Source organism: Pistacia vera, unplaced genomic scaffold (genome assembly GCF_008641045.1).
Source record: "Pistacia vera cultivar Batoury unplaced genomic scaffold, PisVer_v2 Contig546, whole genome shotgun sequence".
Classification (NCBI taxonomy): domain Eukaryota; kingdom Viridiplantae; phylum Streptophyta; class Magnoliopsida; order Sapindales; family Anacardiaceae; genus Pistacia; species Pistacia vera.
This window is the reverse complement of record NW_022196386.1, coordinates 512,313-531,425: the sequence shown is the minus strand read 5'-3', so window position 1 is coordinate 531,425 and position 19,113 is coordinate 512,313. Positions and strand designations below refer to the sequence as shown.

The 19,113-nt window shown below is 35.0% G+C and overlaps 1 pseudogene; it reads left to right on the top strand.

Annotated features, from left to right (window-relative positions):
* The first annotated feature begins 1,059 nt into the window (after window positions 1–1,059).
* Window positions 1,060–2,538, top strand: LOC116107708 (annotated as a pseudogene).
* The last annotated feature ends 16,575 nt before the right edge of the window (window positions 2,539–19,113 follow it).

The following is a 19,113-nucleotide window of genomic DNA, read 5'->3' as shown; positions in this document are numbered from 1 at the left end:
ATGGAATGAAATAAGGATGAGGAAAGCTAAAGTTGATTGGTCCCATCTTGTGTGGTTCATGAGATCCATTCCAAGACGTGCTTTTGTTCTTTGGATTGCTATTAAAGGGAAGCTCAACACAAAGGATAAGCTTGAGAGGTACGACATTTCACATAACTCTTGTTGTTGTTTTTGTAATTCGGCCCAAAAAACCTTATATAATCTCTTTTTCTCTTCCCCTTTCACTAAGTCTATTTGGAGTCGGATCCTTGCCATTAGTTCTATGGGCTATAGGGTGGTGCCTTGGAATGCTTATATTCATGACTTATCCTTAAATTGGAAGAGAAATAAGCTCAAGTATTTTTTGGCAAAGTTGTGTTTTAGTGCCCCTATCTATTGGATTTGGAGGGAAAGAAACAATAGGGTGTTTGGAGGGGAGTGTAAAGATGCGCTAAAAATCCATAATATCATTAGGTTAGTGGTAAGGGATAGGGCCATGGAGCTAAGGAAGATGAAGAGGACCACAAGAAATAGAAGCCTTGCACAAATTTGGGGGTTACCGATGTCCATTTTTGATAGGTGATCATTTTGGGTTTTGTGGTCTTGGTGGTGGTGGGACTCTAGGACAAACTGGTTATTGAGGTTGGACAAACTGGTTATTGAGGTTCTTCCTATTTGGGCATTGTCTTTTAGCTTTCTTTGGTTATGTTCCTAACCGAGGGTATATCTCGAGGTAGAAAGAGATTTTGTGTATATACATAGTCATGTAAAAGCTATTTTTTTGGGTCCTAACCTAGGGGATTGTCCTAAGGTAGGTTGGCTGCCTTTTATAGACCTTTTGTAACATTCTTTTTCTCTTCTCTAATGAAAGCTTACCTACTCCCCCCCCCCCTGCCCCGCCCCCCCCCCAACAAAAAAAAAAGAAAGAGAAAAGGAGTTAACCGAGCTAGAAAAAGAAAATTGCTATAAGAACTAATTGTACTGCACTATGTCTATCTATCTATAATACATGAGCCTGAAGCCATTCTTATATACTCAAATTTTACTTTGTTGTTTTTTTTTTTTAAACAAAATTTCTTAATGTCTCTTCAAGTTTCAACCCTTCCTACTTCAATCACAGTTGCTAAGCAAGACACAAATCGTCGCTCAGCAAATTTTCATCCTAGCATTTGGGGGGATCATTTCCTCTCTTATGCTAGTAACTCTGTGGTACAAATACGTACATGCTAATTACAATGTGCCATATATAGTAGTTTGTTTCTCCTATATGGTGTTTATATCTTTTTATTTTTTAAATTTAATCTTCGTTTTTGTAAATAAGTTCATTGAACTTGATAAACAATAAAAATGCTACTTAACAGGAGTCTAAATATATTCTGATACATAATTGAGAATTTTCGTTTTTTAAAAGTATTCTCAATTATATATATGTACATAATCCTATATGAAAATTTTTGCTAATGACCTTTTCTTTCTCCATGTGAATGTGTAGGAAAGTGATGATACGAAAAAGCTACAAGAACTTAAAGACGAAATTAAAAAAATGCTATTTTCTAAAGTGAATAGGCCGATAGATAAACTTGGCTTGATTGATGAAATCCAGCTGTTAGGTGTCTCCTACCATTTTGAGACCGAGATTGATGAACTATTAGACCAAATCTATCAGCTTCACCAAGACAGTGATTCCAAAGATGACAACGACGACTTATATTTCAATTCTCTTGAATTTCGATTACTTAGACAACATGGTTATAGAATTTCCTGTGGTATATATTCTTTTTCTTTGTGTCCCTTTCTTCTTTAATTAGATTTAATTACACCGTTTAGATGTGGTGTGAAACATGTGCTGGGTGGTGAATTAATAACCAAATGTATTTAACAAGTTTAGGGATAGCAATGGGAACTTCAAGGCTTCTCTTATGGAAGACATTCAAGGATTGTTAAGCTTATATGAAACTACAAATTTGAGGGTGCACGGAGAAAACTATACTAGATGAAGCGCTTGTTTTCACTACCACTCACCGTGAGCCCATTGCAACCGAACTCAGCACTCCATTTGCAGCTCAAGTTAAGCATGTCTTAAATCAACCTCTTCATAGGGGCTTAACAAGACTAGAGGCTAGACATTACATGACTATCTATCAAGAGGAATCTTCTCACGATCAAGTTTTGTTAACCTTTGCCAAGTTAGATTATAATATATTACAGAAACTGCACTAGAAGGAACTGAGTGGAATTTTTAAATAAGTTATATGTAAAATCACGAATGATTTCTCCTTAAGCTGTGCATGCACTAATTTATCATCAAAATGAGTTATGTCATTTAGGTGGTGGAAGGATTTAGACTTTGCCAACAAGCTACCATTTGCAAGAGACAGAGTGGTTGAGTGCTACTTCTGGATATTGGGAGTGTATTTCGAGCCTGAATATGAATTGGCTAGAAGGCTTTTAATCAAAGTGTTTGCCCTAACTTCCATTATAGATGACACCTATGATGTGTATGGTACTGTTGATTAACTTGAGCTTTATGATTTCCACATTTCAAATTCTCAACTTTAGCCATCTCAAATCCAAATTTTTATGGTGTTTTTATTTTGTTATAATAGCCTAGCTAATATGTTTACAAGTCCTAAAAAACTTGTAAACATGAGTGGACAAGGAATTACAAGTCTTAAAACACTTACTAATTCGGTTGAATTGAAGAATTTTACTCAAGTCCTAAAACACTTGGATTGTGGAATGTGGAAAGCAATGGAGGAAATTTGGCCCAAGCAAGTTCCAAGGAGGGAGAAAGTCCAAACATTTCGGCCCAAACCATTCCAAGCCCAAGCTCAACAAGGAAGCTCAAGCCCACCAAGAAAGAAGTCCAAGTGTTGAAGTGGTCCAATCTGGCCCAAGTTTCAGTCTAGAGGGGAAGATCCACATGAACCCATATTGGATCCATTTGCATGATTCTCAAGGCCCAAACTCTTACACCCTTATTATAGACTTAATTAGGATCATTGATCAAGTTTTGATCTAATGAAGTAAGCTTATTTCAACTAATGGGGTGGTTCAAAACATAGATCCTATAATTAGGGAATTATGTCTCTTTGCATTAAATAGGCATGACCTTGCTTTTTGAATGAATAGCTTGTAATATTAGTTAAGTTTATTTTCATTTTATTGTATTTTTCAATTACTTGTTTATCCTTGTATTTACCTATATAAGGGCAACTATTTCATTGTAACANCTCTGTGGTACAAATACGTACATGCTAATTACAATGTGCCATATATAGTAGTTTGTTTCTCCTATATGGTGTTTATATCTTTTTATTTTTTAAATTTAATCTTCGTTTTTGTAAATAAGTTCATTGAACTTGATAAACAATAAAAATGCTACTTAACAGGAGTCTAAATATATTCTGATACATAATTGAGAATTTTCGTTTTTTAAAAGTATTCTCAATTATATATATGTACATAATCCTATATGAAAATTTTTGCTAATGACCTTTTCTTTCTCCATGTGAATGTGTAGGAAAGTGATGATACGAAAAAGCTACAAGAACTTAAAGACGAAATTAAAAAAATGCTATTTTCTAAAGTGAATAGGCCGATAGATAAACTTGGCTTGATTGATGAAATCCAGCTGTTAGGTGTCTCCTACCATTTTGAGACCGAGATTGATGAACTATTAGACCAAATCTATCAGCTTCACCAAGACAGTGATTCCAAAGATGACAACGACGACTTATATTTCAATTCTCTTGAATTTCGATTACTTAGACAACATGGTTATAGAATTTCCTATGGTATATGTTCTTTTTCTTTGTGTCCCTTTATTCTTTAATTAGATTTAATTACACCGTTTAGATGTGGTGTGAAACATGTGCTGGGTGGTGAATTAATAAGCAAATGTATTCAACAAGTTTAGGGATAGCAGTGGGAACTTCAAGGCTTCTCTTATGGAAGACATTCAAGGATTGTTAAGCTTCTATGAAACTACAAATTTGAGGGTGCACGGAGAAAACTATACTAGATGAAGCGCTTGTTTTCACTACCACTCACCTTGAGCCCATTGCAACCGAACTCAGCACTCCACTTGCAGCTCAAGTTAAGCATGTAGAGGAATCTTCACACGATCAAGTTTTGTTAACCTTTGCCAAGTTAGATTATAATATATTACAGAAATTGCACCAGAAGGAACTGAGTGGAATTTTTAAGTAAGTTATATATAAAATCACGAATGATTTCTCGCTAAGCTGTGCATGCACTAATTTATCATCAAAATGAGTTCTGTCATTTAGGTGGTGGAAGGATTTAGACTTTGCCAACAAGCTACCATTTGCAAGAGACAGATTGGTTGAGTGCTACTTCTAGATATTGGGAGTGTATTTCGATCCTGAATATGAATTGGCTAGAAGGCTTTTAATCAAAGTGTTTGCCCTAACTTCCATTATAGATGACACCTATGATGTGTATGGTACTGTTGATGAACTTGAGTTTTTTACCTCAGCAATTGAGAGGTATGATTTCCACATTTCAAATTCTCAACTTTAGCCATCTCAAATCCAAATTTTTATGGTGTTTTCATTTTGTTATAATAGCCTAGCTAATATGTTTTCAAGTCCTAAAAAACTTGTAAACATGAGTGGACAAGGAATTACAAGTCTTAAAACACTTACTAATTCGGTTGAATTGAAGAATTTCACTCAAGTCCTAAAACACTTGGATTGTGGAATGTGGAAAGCAATGAAGGAAATTCGGCACAAGCAAGTTCCAAGGAGGGAGAGAGTCCAAAAATTTTGGCCCAAACCATTCCAAGCCCAAGCTCAACAAGGAAGCTCAAGCCCACCAAGAAAGAAGCCTAAGTGTTGAAGTGGTCCAATCTGGCCCAAGTTTTAGTCTAGAGGGGAAGATCCACATGAACCCATATTGGATCCATTTGCATGATTCTCAAGGCCCAAACTCTTACACCTTTATTATTAGACTTAATTAGGATCATTGATCAAGTTTTGATCTAATGAAGTAAGCTTATTTCAACTAATGGGGTGGTTCAAGACATAGATCCTATAATTAGGGAATTATGTCTCTTTGCATTAAATAGGCATGACCTTGCTTTTTGAATGAATAGCTTGTAATATTAGTTAAGTTTATTTTCATTTTATTGTATTTTTCAATTACTTGTTTATCCTTGTATTTGCCTATATAAGGGCAACTATTTCATTGTAACAATTAGCTTTTGAAATATATGAAATTGGTTTATCCATTTGAGAGAACTTTTGTGTTCTTGAGTGTGCATTCTTTATCAAAGTCTTGGCAATTGGTGGTGAATCAATTCAAGTTGGTGGAGTAATCCTTTAGGCTTGAAGTGTTTCTACTTGTCTTGGTTCGGATTTATAAGTAAGTGTGATTTAATTCATGTTTTTAATTTGGCCGAATTTCTACTTGATTTTTGGAGTATGTTGTGCTGTTGAAATTGATTGGAAATGGATCATTTGGTATCAAAGCTTAGGTTGTGAAGTGGAGTAGACTTGTTTTAGGGTTGAATTTGTGTAGTTGGCTGGAAAATTGAATTGGAGTTGCCGGATTTTGGAAGTGTTTTTTGGCTTGAGACTGTTTTTCCCTCTCATTTGCATATCATTGAACATTTTCTCTTCTCTCAAACACTATTACCCTAACCAACTCCCTTACATCTTATTCCCTTCTAACCAAGTCCATTGCCACCTCACCCAATCCTAATCAATTCCCTCCAAATTCAACTAAATCCATTCCTTCCTAACCAAACCAATTATAACCCTTAACCAAACCCTAAACACAATTAATTAGCCTAATCCTTACTATTCATAAACACTATTTATAGATTACTATTCACTTTAACCAAAATCACCAAAACTTATACACTTGACCTTTCCCTCCCACTTTTCATTTAAAAAAAAAAGTTACTATTCATTTGAGGTTACTGTTTATAGAAAAAAAAATCCACCAAAAACTCACCAAAATTCATGGCAAACAAAACACCCACCTCATCACCTTTACCTTCACCTTCACCTTCACCTCCACCCCTATGGGAGTTTGCTAACCTAAAGTTACAAGGTGAAATTGATGAGATTAAGCAACAAATGAATACAATGATGGCCATGATGCTTAACATGTCTAAGGACATAGCCAACTTATCCTAACCCAAACCCGTCCATGTAGAAACCCCATACCAATCCCACCGAAAAGGACGACCACACTACCGCTAAAGAACCACCATAGAAACACCACCACGGGTGGAAGAGATAGAAGATAGTAGTGCTTCCTCTAGTGAAACTAAGGAACCTAGGAGGAGGAGAAGCAAAAACTTTGATGATGATAGGGGTATTAAGATAGACTTACCCAAATTCAATAGAAGTCTTAACACAAATGACTTCATTGATTTGGTTGCATGAGATTGAACGGGTATTTGAGTTTAAGAACTATAATGGAAAGGGAAGGAAAGACTAGGATTAAGTCATGGGAGGTGTTGAAGAGAGTGTTGAAGAAAAGGTTCTTGCGTGACAATCACAAGTAAGACCTTTACCTTAAACTCCATAATTTGGAACAAGGAGATAGAAAAGTTGAAGAGTATATTCGGGAGTTTGAAGGGTTAATGTTGAGAAGTGATATTTCGGAAGAGAAAGAGCATGCAATTGTAAGATTCATTGGCAGTTTGAGTAAGGACATTGCATACAAGATTGAGTTGCAAACTTACCATTGTTTTGAAGATGTTTGCAAGTTGTCCATAAAGATTGAGAAGCAATTGAAGAGCATAAAGTCCTTGGCCCCCAAGAAGCTCTTTAAGGAGAATAACTATCAAAGGGGTTCACATTTCTACACCAAACCATATATGACACCTACGACTTATGATAAGAACAAAGCCAATGAAGCATAAAGGGAAAAAATAGGTTTTATGAAGAATGATACTCCACGGCCAGATTTGAAGAACAAGAAGTGTTTCAAGTGTCAAGGTTATGGACACTTCCAAGCCAATTGCTCAAACCGAAGGGTTATGACCCTTAGAGAGATTAATAAGGTTGATGATGCATGTCAAAGGGATTCTAGTGAAGAAGAGGAAGTAGATGAGAGTGAGAATGAGGTTATTAAGGAAGCTAATAGTGGAGAGATGCATATGCTCAAGAGGTTGCTGCATACTCAAGTAAACCCTTAAGAGAACCAAATGGAGAACTTGTTTCATACAAGGTGCACCATCAAGGGGAAAGTTTGCTTAATGATCATAGATAGTGGGAGTTGTACCAATGATGCCTCTACCACACTCGTGGAGAAATTGGGGCTATCGATTGTAAATCATTCTCATCCATACAAGCAACGATGGTTGAGCAATGGAGACACCATCCAAGTAGTCAAACAAGTAGTAGTACCATTCTCGATTGGCAAGAACTATTTGGATGAAGTGCTTTGTGACATCATCCCCATAGATGCTTGTAATTTTTTACTTGAAAGATCATGACAATATGACCGAGAGGTGATCCATGATGGCCGCAAGAACACCTACTTATTCAAGCTCAACAAGAAAACCATTATCCTTGTACCATTAGCCCCCAACCGAGCCACTGTCTAAGCCTTCACACAAACAACTTCCTAAACACTTTCCCAAACACTATCCAAGGAACCAATTCGAAAAACCCTTTTCCTAAATAGCACCCAATTAGAGAAAGCCTTCCAAAAACACAAGCCTCTCATTGCACTCCTTATAGCCGAGACAAATCAAGAGAGAAAATAACCTAAATTTCACCTGAAAGTTTACCATCTCTTGGATGAATTTGTGGATGTTTTTCCTCAAGAGTTATGAAGGGGTTTGCCACCACTTAGGGGGATAGAGAACCCCATTGATTTGGATCCTGGTGCCCCTCTTCCCAATAGGCCAGCATATAGGTGTAATCCAAAAGAATCAAGAGAGCTTCAAAGACAAGTTGAGGAGTTGATTTCCATGGGATTTGTGAGAGAGAGCATGAGTCCTTGTTCGGTTCCAGCCTTTCTTGCACCCAAGAAGGATTGCACTTACCGAATGTGTATTGATAGTCGGGCCATCAATCGAATAACTATCAAATATAGGTATCCCATACCCTAATTGGATGACATGTTAGATGAGCTTATAGTGCAGCTATCTTCTCAAAGATTGATCTAAGAAGTGGTTACCATCAGATTAGAATGAGAGAGGGAGATGAGTGGAAAACAACATTCAAGACCAAGGGAGGATTGTATGAATGGATGGTGATGCCCTTCGTCCTTTTCAATACACCAAGCACCTTCATAAGGTTAATGAATGAGGTACTCAAGCCTTTTATTGGAAAATTTGTGGTCATATATTTTGATGACATATTGATATATAGTATATGTGAGGATAGTCATGTAGAACACCTTAGCTTAGTGCTTGAATTGTTGAGGCAGAAAAAGATGTTTGCTAAGCTTGAAAAATGTGAATTATTTATGAAGCAATTGGTGTTCTTAGGTTATGTGGTTTCAAGAGAAGGCATTAAGGTAGATCAATCCAAGGTAGAATCCATTCATAGTTGGCCTAAACCTAATTAAATTATGGAAGTTAGGAGTTTTCATGGTTTAACCTCTTTCTACCAAAGGTTTGTACCTAATTTTAGCTTCATCATGGCTCCCATAATTGAATGTTTGAAGAGGGGATCTTTTGAGTGGACTAAGACAACAAATGAGGCATTTGATTTGATTAAGAAGAAGTTGTGTGATGCTCTATCCTTGCCTTGCTAGATTTCAACCAAGTGTTTGAAGTAGGTGTGATGCAAGTGGTGTTGGCATTGAGGCAATTTTGAATCAATCCAAAAGGCACATAGCATACTTGTGAGAAGCTTAGTTATTCAAGGAGGAAATATAACACTATGATAAGGAGTTTTATGCTATAGTGAGAGCACTTGACATTGGATCACTACTTTTGGCCAAGACAATTTGTCTCCATTCAGATCACCAAACTTTGAGGTTCAAGATGAGCAGAAATCAACACAAGACAGCTGAATGGGTTAAGTTATCCAACTTTCTCATTTATGCTGAATTACAAGCAAGAACACACAATGTTGTAACAATGCACTCTAGAAGGTTGCCTTACTTTCTTTACTTGATTAAGAGTTTTAGGCTTTGAATTGATGAAGTTGTGTTATGAGGTAGATTTGGAGATGAAAACATGCATAACTGAATGTGGAAACCTGGTTTTGAAGATTATATTATGCATGATGGGTACTTGTCAAGGGTAGAAAATTATGTGTCCTAAAGGTAGTTTTAGAGAATTAATCATGAGGGAAGCACATAGTGGGGTGTTGCAAAGTCACTTTGGGGTTACTAGACTTTAGAAACCATCAAAGAATATTTCTATTGGCCTAAGATGTTAGGGGATGTTCAAGCTTCATAGAGAGGTGTGGATCATGTCAAAGAGCTAAGAGCCAATTCAAGGTTGGCATACTTACCCTTACCCATAGCCCACACCCCTGGGAAGACCTTAGCATGGATTTGTGGGTACATTGCCAGGACCCAAAGGGGAAAGGATGCTATCATGGTAGTGGTCATAGGTTCTAAAAAATGGCCCATTTATACATGTCATACACACATGATACCTCCAAACTTGCGAATTTCTTTGGAAAATGGTGAGACTTCAGCATTCCGAGAAACATTGTCTGGATAGGGATACAAAAGTTTTGAGTCATTTTTGGAGAAGTTTATGGGGGAAATTAGGGACAAAATTGATATTTAGTAGCTCACACCACCCTCAAATCGATGGCCAACCGAAGTAGTGAATAAGGTGTTGAGTAATGTCCTAGAAGTTTAGTGAGTAAGCATTTGAAGGATTGAGATTTGCAATTGGCACATGCTAAATTATCTATAATAGGAGTCCTAGTTTATAATAACGTCACACTCCATTTGAGGTGTTGTATGGAGTAAACCCACTTATCCCTTTTGATCTTACTCCTACCCCTTGATTTTGAGCCAAGTGTGGGATGTAATGAGAAATTGAAGCAAATGAAGAAACTCCATGAAACCTTGAGGGCTCAAATTGAAAAATCAAATGAAAAGATCAAGAATAAGGCAAATAAGCATAGAAAGCCAAGCTTTTCCAATGGGGGATTTAGTATGGATTCACTTGAGAAAGGAGAGGTTTCCAAAAGAGAAAGAGTAAATTATCTCTAAGGCAGATGGACCTTTTGAGGATGTTGAGAGGGTAAATGACAATGCTTATAAGGTGGAGTTGCTAGTGAGTATGGGAGTTTGACCACCTTCAATGTGGGGGGGATCTAAGTCCATAATTGGAGGATGATTGGATTTGAGGAAATCCTTCTCAACCAGGGAGGATGATACTTTACAAGTCCTAAAACACTTGTAAACATGAGTGGACAAAGAATTACAAGTCCTAAAACAATTGCTAATTTGGTGAATTGAATAATTTCACCCAAGTCCTAAAACACTTTGATTGTGGAATGTGGAAAGCAATGGAGGAAATTCGCCCAAGCAAGTTCCAAGGAGGAGAGAGCTCTAAACATTTCGACCAAACCTTTCAAGCCCAAGCCCACAAGAAAGAAGCCCAAGTGTTGAAGTGGTCCAATCCAACCCAAATGTTATTCTAGAGGGGAAGATCCACTGAACCTTATTGGATCCATTTGCATATCTCAAGCCAAACTCTTACATCCTTATGGTAGACTTAATTAGGATCATTGATCAAGTTTGATCTATGAAGTAAGCTTATTTCAAACTAATGACGGCCCAAGTCTTAGTCTAGAGAGGAAGATCCACATAACCATTGGATTCATTGCATGATTCTCAAGGCCCAAACTCTTACATCCTTATTAGTAGACTTAATTAGATCATTGATCAAGTTTTGATCTAATGAAGTAAGCTTATTTAACTAATGGGTGGTTAAAGACATAGATCCTAGGATTATGGTTATGTCTCTTTCATTAAATAGGCATGACCTTGCTTTTTGAATGAATGGCTTGTAAAATTAGTTAAGTTTATTTTCATTTATTGTATTTTCACATACTGTGTATCTTGTATTTGCCTACATAAGGGCAACTATTTATTGAACAATTAGCTTTTGAAATATATGAAATTGGTTTACCCATTGAGAGATCTTTTGTGTTCTTAGTGTGCATCGAGTCTTGGCAAGGGAATTTGGTGGTGAATCAATTAAGTTGGTGGAGTAATCTTTAGGCTTGAAGTGTTTCTACTTGTCTTGGTCTAGATTTGCAAGTAAGTGTGATTTAGTTCATGTTTTTAATTTGGCCGAATTTCACTTGATTTTTGGAGTATGTTGTGTTGTTGAAATTGGTTGGAAAATGATCACTAGCACTTTCCCCTTTTCAGGTGGGATATCAATGCATAGACCAACTGCCTAATTCATGCAAATAATTTATGCACAGCTTCTAATGTTTACAATGAAATTGAAACAGAAATGACCTCTAAAGGAAAATATATCGCCTTCACTATGCGAAAGAGTGGTTAGTTTATTTCAGTCCGTTAATTGGTGTAACCAAAAACAAGTGTAGATGCATTAGGATTATTCTTGCGGTATTCATTCGTACTTATGCTAATAATTTAGAATTGGTTTTTTGCTTTCTCAGATGAAGACTCTAGGAAGTTACTTATGAAGCCAAATGGTGTCATGAGAATTATGTACCTACTATGGATGGTACATGAGTGTTGCATTGGTTGCTGGTGCCTATCAAATGTTAACCACAACATTTCTGTGGGATGGAGATGTTGCAACCATTGAAGCCTTGAATGGTTAGTCAGCAACCCAAACTTTTAAGGGCTGCCTCAGTAATTTGCAGACTCATGGATGACATTGCCTCCCACAGGTATTTTGCAAATAATTTAAAATGGTGGCAAGCTTTTTGATCACCTCTTTAGTAACCATTGTGTTTTTATAAATACAGTTTGAACAAAAGAGAGGCCATGTTGCCGCAGGCGTGGAGTGTTTCATGAAACAGTATGATGCAATCAGAAGAAGAACCATACAATGAATTTTGAAAACAAATTACAGATGTCTGGAAGGATGTAAACGAAGAACTCTCCGCCCCAACAACCTTGCCAATGCGAATCTTGTACGAATTCTTAATTTTGCACGAGCGATAGATGTTATATACAAGGACGGTGATGGCTACTCTGATGCTCATGTTATCTCAAGGGTTATATACCTCTCTTTTTATCGATCCTGTGCTGATATAAGCATGCACATGAATAAATTACTTTTGTCTGTTGGAAGTGTTGTGTACCAGACTATATTCTGGATCTCTCTGCGTGTAATAAAAAATATTATAAGAATTCCTAGCTTTTTTTTATAAAACATATATTATTCTATTTAAAAACGTACAAGAGAAATACTAAAACGATTTTAATTCTTATCTCTATCCTCTTGGAAAAGAAAAATAAAGAACACATGATCAATTTTTTACTTTATTAGTGTTTGTACATGCTAAAACAAGAGTTGTTACCATTTCAAGAAGTTCAAGAAAAACAAGGGAACTCAACGGATCCCTTGCAGGAGATGTTTGGAATGGTAAGCTTGTATGAAGCTGCACATCTCAGGGTGTGTGAAGAAATATATTGGAAGAGGCGTTTGCTTTCATGACGCAGCGAGTTAGCGAATAATATGTTATAGGGTGGTGATGCCAACCCTAACAAGACTCCAATAAACAGTAAATAAACCAAATAATTAAAAAAAAGAAATCTAAATAAAAATAGGAAAAAACGAGCAGAAAACTCAAACAACCCAAAAACACATCGAAACAGTGGATTTTAGGCTCAAAAAACGACCCTAACGAGGTTACTAGGTTATCATGCTGTCGGGCTCGAAACAAACTTTCATTGATATATTATGGCTTGTAACTCCTCAGATAAAAAGTTATGGCTGTTTTAAGTCGGCTTACCTGCGTTTGTGCTTTGATGCTCGATCTCTTAAGATTATTCATCTGTTAGACATTCTGCATTAACTACCACTAATCTTAAATCAATAGCAACCCCATGTAGCTCTTCACTTGCAGAAAAAGTTCATCATGCCTTAAGTCGTCCTCTTTGGAAAAGCTTACTGAGGCTAGAGGTGAAATATTACATGTCTATCTATCAAGACGACCCTTTGCACAATGAAGTTCTATTAAAATTTTCAAAGTTTGATTTTAGCATATTACAGAAAGTGCACCAGATGGAACTCAGTGACATTACTAGGCATGTATGAATGAAGACTTCAGGGTATTGTTAACATATTCAAGTTGCCATTGACTAAATTTGTTTAAATTGGCTTCATATATATTAATACTGCTATTTATAAATTAGATGGTGGAAAACTTTAGATGTTGCGAATAAGCTACCTTTTGTAAGAAATAGAGTGGTGGAGTTATACTTCTGGGTATTGGGAGTGTATTTTGAGCCTGCTTATGGGTTAGGTAGGAGGATAGTAGCCAAAGTGATAGGCATGTGTTCTATCATTGATGACATCTATGATGTTTATGGTACAATTGAAGAACTTCAGCTTTTTGCTACTGCAATTGAGAGTTTTGATTCTTCTATTAATTTCCTTATGTTTTACAACTGTCATATCCACAACTCATTTGTATTAATTTATAATTTTTTTTAGATGGGATATCAGTGCTATGGATCAACCACTAGAGTATATGAACATTACTTATAGGGCTCTCCTTGATGTTTACGATGAAATTGAGAAAGATATGGCCAGCCAAGGAAACTTTATACCGCCTTGATCATGCAAATGAAGCGGTAAATCTCATTTAAGTTAATTAATTGAAGAAAAAGCAATTGAAGCATGCAAATTCCTGTGAATGATTTGTAATTTTTTTTTTGGAACCTCGACAGCATGAGGGGAATTTATATATTGATTTGTAATCGTAATACCGATCGTTACTATTATCTTATGTTTGTTGGATGAAGATTATAATGAGAAATTACTTCAACGAAGCTAAATGGTGTGACAAAAAATATGTACCAACAATGGAAGAGTACTTGTCTCTTGCATTACTTACTAGTGGTTACTTAATGTTAACAACCACATCATTTGTGGGGATGAGAGAGGAAGTAACCAAAGAATAATTTGAATGGGTTCTCAATAACCCTAAAATCGTTAAGGCCTCTTCAATAGTTTGCAAATTCATGGGTGACATAGTAGGTCACAAGCTACTGCATTAAATCATTTTCTTCATACTCTTCAATATTAATTCTATACTAATTATTCAGATTACTGACTTTTTTCTTCATCAATTCTAAATTTATTTTCTGTAGGTTGAGCAAAAGAGAACATGTTGCCTCAACAGGTGAATGCTACATGAATCAGCATAGTGTTTCGGAGGAAGAGGTAATTAAATTGTTTCGCGAACAAGTTTCGAATGCTTGAAAAGATATAAATGAGGAATTTATTAAACCAATGCTGTTCCAATGCGTCTTCTTAAACCGGTTCTTAATCTTGCACGCGTAATGGATCTCCTGTACAAGGAAGAAGGTTGTTTCACCCATTCTCATTTGATGAAACGCCATGTTGCCTGATTGCTTACGGACCCTATATTGCTCTGAAGATTATTCCAGGGATAGAAATACTCCATATGTCATAGTCCAATTTGTACATGGATAGATATATATTGTTTTTATTAGTGCCTAAATCTTCTACAATTAAGCGAGCCTTTCCCTTTTGCCTCTTAGTATATATAAGATTGTCATTGTCACTTAGTAAAATGATTTCCTTTCTTCTGTAAACTATTAGAATTTTGCATAATGTGGAAAGAAACAAAACGTACCTTTCAGTTATTTTCCTTTTTAAAAAAAAATTTAATTAGTTGTAAACGAGAACTTTTAGTTTGTTGAAAGATCATAGATAAACTAATAACCAAAATGTGTACATGGTTCTTTTGATAAATTTAGAGTGATGATATTGTGTTAGAACCAATGCTTTAATAACCAACCCGGGGTGAAACCCAACAAAGTTGCCGGGTCTTGGGTTGACCACTTTAACCGGTTTGACTAAAATTAAGCAAATACACCTCTAAAAATTACAGTTAAGTCCATAAAATTTAGCAAACAGACCCCAAATACAAATCGACGGTCGATTGGTTGGTCGCGACGACACACCAAATGCAATCCTAATCATCCCTTGAGCCCATTCCCCAGAAAATCTACCAATTTCGAGTAGATCTCATTGATGTCGGTGTCGATATTCCAAGCTAGATCTTACCAATGCTGGCGTCGACAACCCTCCCCATCACCACGAAAATACTCTCCTCAGCCTTTTAACCAAAACCCACCTTACCCCACCCCCTTTAGCCCCGCTGATTGCCGACAAAAGTCGACTATTGCCACCACCCTTTTTTTTCGATTTCCGATTGATTTACTTAATGAAAATGAACTCTGTCGCCACGATTGCACTCACTAACACTTTCTCTTCAAAAGCCCCAACATCCTGGCCTTCGATTGTTTGCCGATTATCATTGCAATTTTTAGGGTTTTTAATGAATAGTGAAACGAGTAATTAGGCCCAGTGAAAGCCTTGAGTCCCGGTTGAACTAGTTGAACTGACCGAGTTACGTCGGGTCAGGTTTTAAAACATTGGTTAGAACTCAAGCCACCCAAAAGACCGTCTAATAACAAGGAGTTGAAGTAATATTTACTCTTATCACTTATAGATTTAATTTGGTTGGCTTGTAAGGTCTGATGAGTTAATTTAAATTCAGCTCATTGGGCTTTAGAGATCTCACGGATCCATCACAATTAAAATATGTGGCCAGAGATTTGAAATGTGCACAACGTTGTACATAAATAATTTAGATCCCATGTTTATTATATTGTGTGGTCATTAGTTTCTAGACAATGTCCAATACTTTTTGTAAGGTCATTAGTTTCTAGACAATGTCCAATACTTTTTGTAAGTTTTAAAGGGGTTACCAAGTGATTAAAACTTATAATGAATGGGTTACTTGTTCAATTTAGAGCAAATGAATTGAGAATAGCTGAATTAAAACATACATAAAACAAGTACAGAACACGCTCGTTTTTACATGGTTTGGCATCAAGCCTACATCCATGGGCCTAGTTAGTAAATACGGGTACGACAAAAAAAAGGGTACGAGAATTTTACGGGTATAATACGGCAAACGGTGAAAAATACGTTTATAAAAATTCTGCCATAAAATTCGGATACGGAAAAAATACGATACGGGTATATACGGGTTTAATACGGTGCATTGTCAATAATACGTTTTGAAAAACACGACAATATCAATCTTAGTGTTAATAATTTTATAGATTACCTCGCTAAAATCAATATATTATTTCAAATGCAAAGTATTCAATTAACCAATAACACAAATATACAATATATAACTGGTATTCAAATTATAATCTCTAGACAAATACAATATTTAGCCATGATTCTTTACTAATTTAAAACTTGATAAGTTTGACATTAAATGCAACAAATTTTAACTTCCCATTAATCCATCAAGAAATAAAATTTTGTCTCACAAATCTATATAAAAGATTAATGTTATAATAGTCTAACTATTATTTTATACCTATAATATATAACAGTTTTTTTTTTCACAATAAATTATTATTTTAATATCATCAATCCAATCTAATTTATTAGATAGCATGAAAATAATTGAAGAATATGAAATGATTTTGTATGTGTTTTGAGTTTAAAATGTAAAGGTGTGGGCCGGAAAATGGAAGTCAGTAAGTCATTTTGCGTTTTGAACTTTTTGAGAGGATTATTTTATATTTTTATTTTCCTTTTCCAATAAAACAAATGGATGTCAGTGGTTAAATCAGTGTGAAATGGGCGGGAAAATGATGTCAATCAGTTTTTTTTTTTCAATTATTCACAAATAATTCGTGAATTATTCGGATACTCCAAAAATTCGCGAATAATTCGGCAGCTCTTTGGGAAATACGTGGATACGCGTTTTAAACGCGTATTTACTAACTAGGGTTTTGAGTTAAAAATGTAAAGGTGTGGGCGGGAAAATGGAAGTCAGTAAGTCATTTTGAGCTTGAACTTTTTGAGAGGATTATTTTATATTTTTATTCTCCTTTTCCAATAAAACAAATGGATGTCAGTGGTTAAATCAGTGTGAAATGGGCGGGAAAATGATGTCAATCAGTTTTGTTTTTTTTTTTCAATTATTCGTGAATTATTCGGATATTCCAAAAATTCGTGAATAATTCGGCAGCTCTTTGGGAAATACGTGGATACGTGTTTTATACGCGAATTATACGGATGGCCATATAATTTACGTATAAAACGTGTATTTACTAACTAGGTCCATGGGACCACGTCCAAAGGAAGCAAATTCACTATGAAATACTTATGAGTTCAAATACAAAACAAGATAACCACAGTAGTAAAACACTCTCTATTTTCTACACAACGATTCAATCTTCTTTGGTTGAACTTCAAGCCACCACAACAAGCTTCACGTGCACAACAACGTTATGTTGAAGACGAATTCCTCTCAAGGTTAAACAATGAAGGCAGGATAGTAGCTTGCACTCAAGCTCTCGTCACAAAGGAAAACGACATTCAAAGATCTCACACAAGGATAAGTGATGAGGGTAATTTTAAACCCACCAAAGCATAGTAAGAAACCTTAGCAAAAACAAGAACCTCAGAGAATATTCAAAAAGGCAAAACAATGTAATCAGTTTGCTTATCGAATAAAAATAAAATGAGAGAATATAAAGGATCTACACGTTAAAGGATGGGGTACAAAAAAGTTAAACTTAAACTTTCATGTCTTTTTTTTTTTACAAGACATTTTGGGACTACAGACAAAAGAAATATCCATTTTCTTACTCAGCAAATAAGCAAGAGACAAATGTAAAGAATAAGACAGAGAATCAATTAAAAAATAATTCTATCTAGAAGAAAAACAAATACGTGAGGTATAATTTGAAGAAAAATATCAGCTAAAAATGATGTGAACACTTATAGGCAAAAGTGCTCACACTTGTGAATGTGGTTAGCTTTAGAAGTGTATGTACAATGGATTATAAGATTACAAAAACAATAAACGTTTGGAAAAAGATGATAGATACGTGAGTGGCTGAGACATTTGTTGTGATCCACTGCGAATAACGAGGTCAACGACAAATTAATTAAACCAAAATTCACTTAAATAATATTATAATCTAACATAAATTCCGTATAAAGTTTATGTTTATGGACGAGACAAAATTAAATTAATGTTTTAAGGGGTAATTCTAATTACATAATTAATGTATTGCTAGAAACTAATGACAAAGGTATGAGTTGTAATTTAATTTCATATAATTCAAAGTGAATATTATCAACAAAGTTTGGGATGTTGGTACTAATTACCTCTTTACTATATGTGTAGTTACAATATAATATTTTAATTATGTTTTTAAAAAAAAAATTAATTAATATATAAAATAATATTGAATATAATTAAAATTTAGTAAATTGATTGATTTATATTTATTTAATAAATTTGTAATTTACAATGTTGATAAATTTGTTTGTGATGATAAAGTGGTTTAGGATATAATCGAGAATGTTATTTCAATCTATTGATTTTATTTTTATGAGTTGATTTGAAAGATGAATATTGTTATTGTGTTATGATTATTTAATTTATATAAAATTAGTAACTTTTAAACTATTAGATATTTAAACATGCATGAAGTACATAAGAGTTTTTTCTTTATTAAGTAGTCCACATAATGACACTTGAGATTACAACTATTAAAATTATCCTATCAATTAGCAGTAATAATAATTAATTCTTTTATGCCTATGATAGTTCTAAATAAACAATCTTTTGGGTAAATATTATGTGTGAAAAATATAAAAAATGAGGTTTAGATTAACAAATTAAATAATAAAAAATATCGTGCTAAGAACGATGTTCACAGTTTTTTGTGAGCATCACAAATTCATAATGTTGATTAACAAATTTGACTTTGTTTAAATCTTCGATTAACAATGTGACCTTTATTTAAAGTCTTTCTTAGCATCATGAATTGTTGAGTAATAGCATGTTTTTGTTTATTAAAACAAGCCCACCTGCACTTCTGATCGTAAAGGTCAAAAAATTAAAAATGTTTAACAAAGTACAAGGCATATCTTTTTTT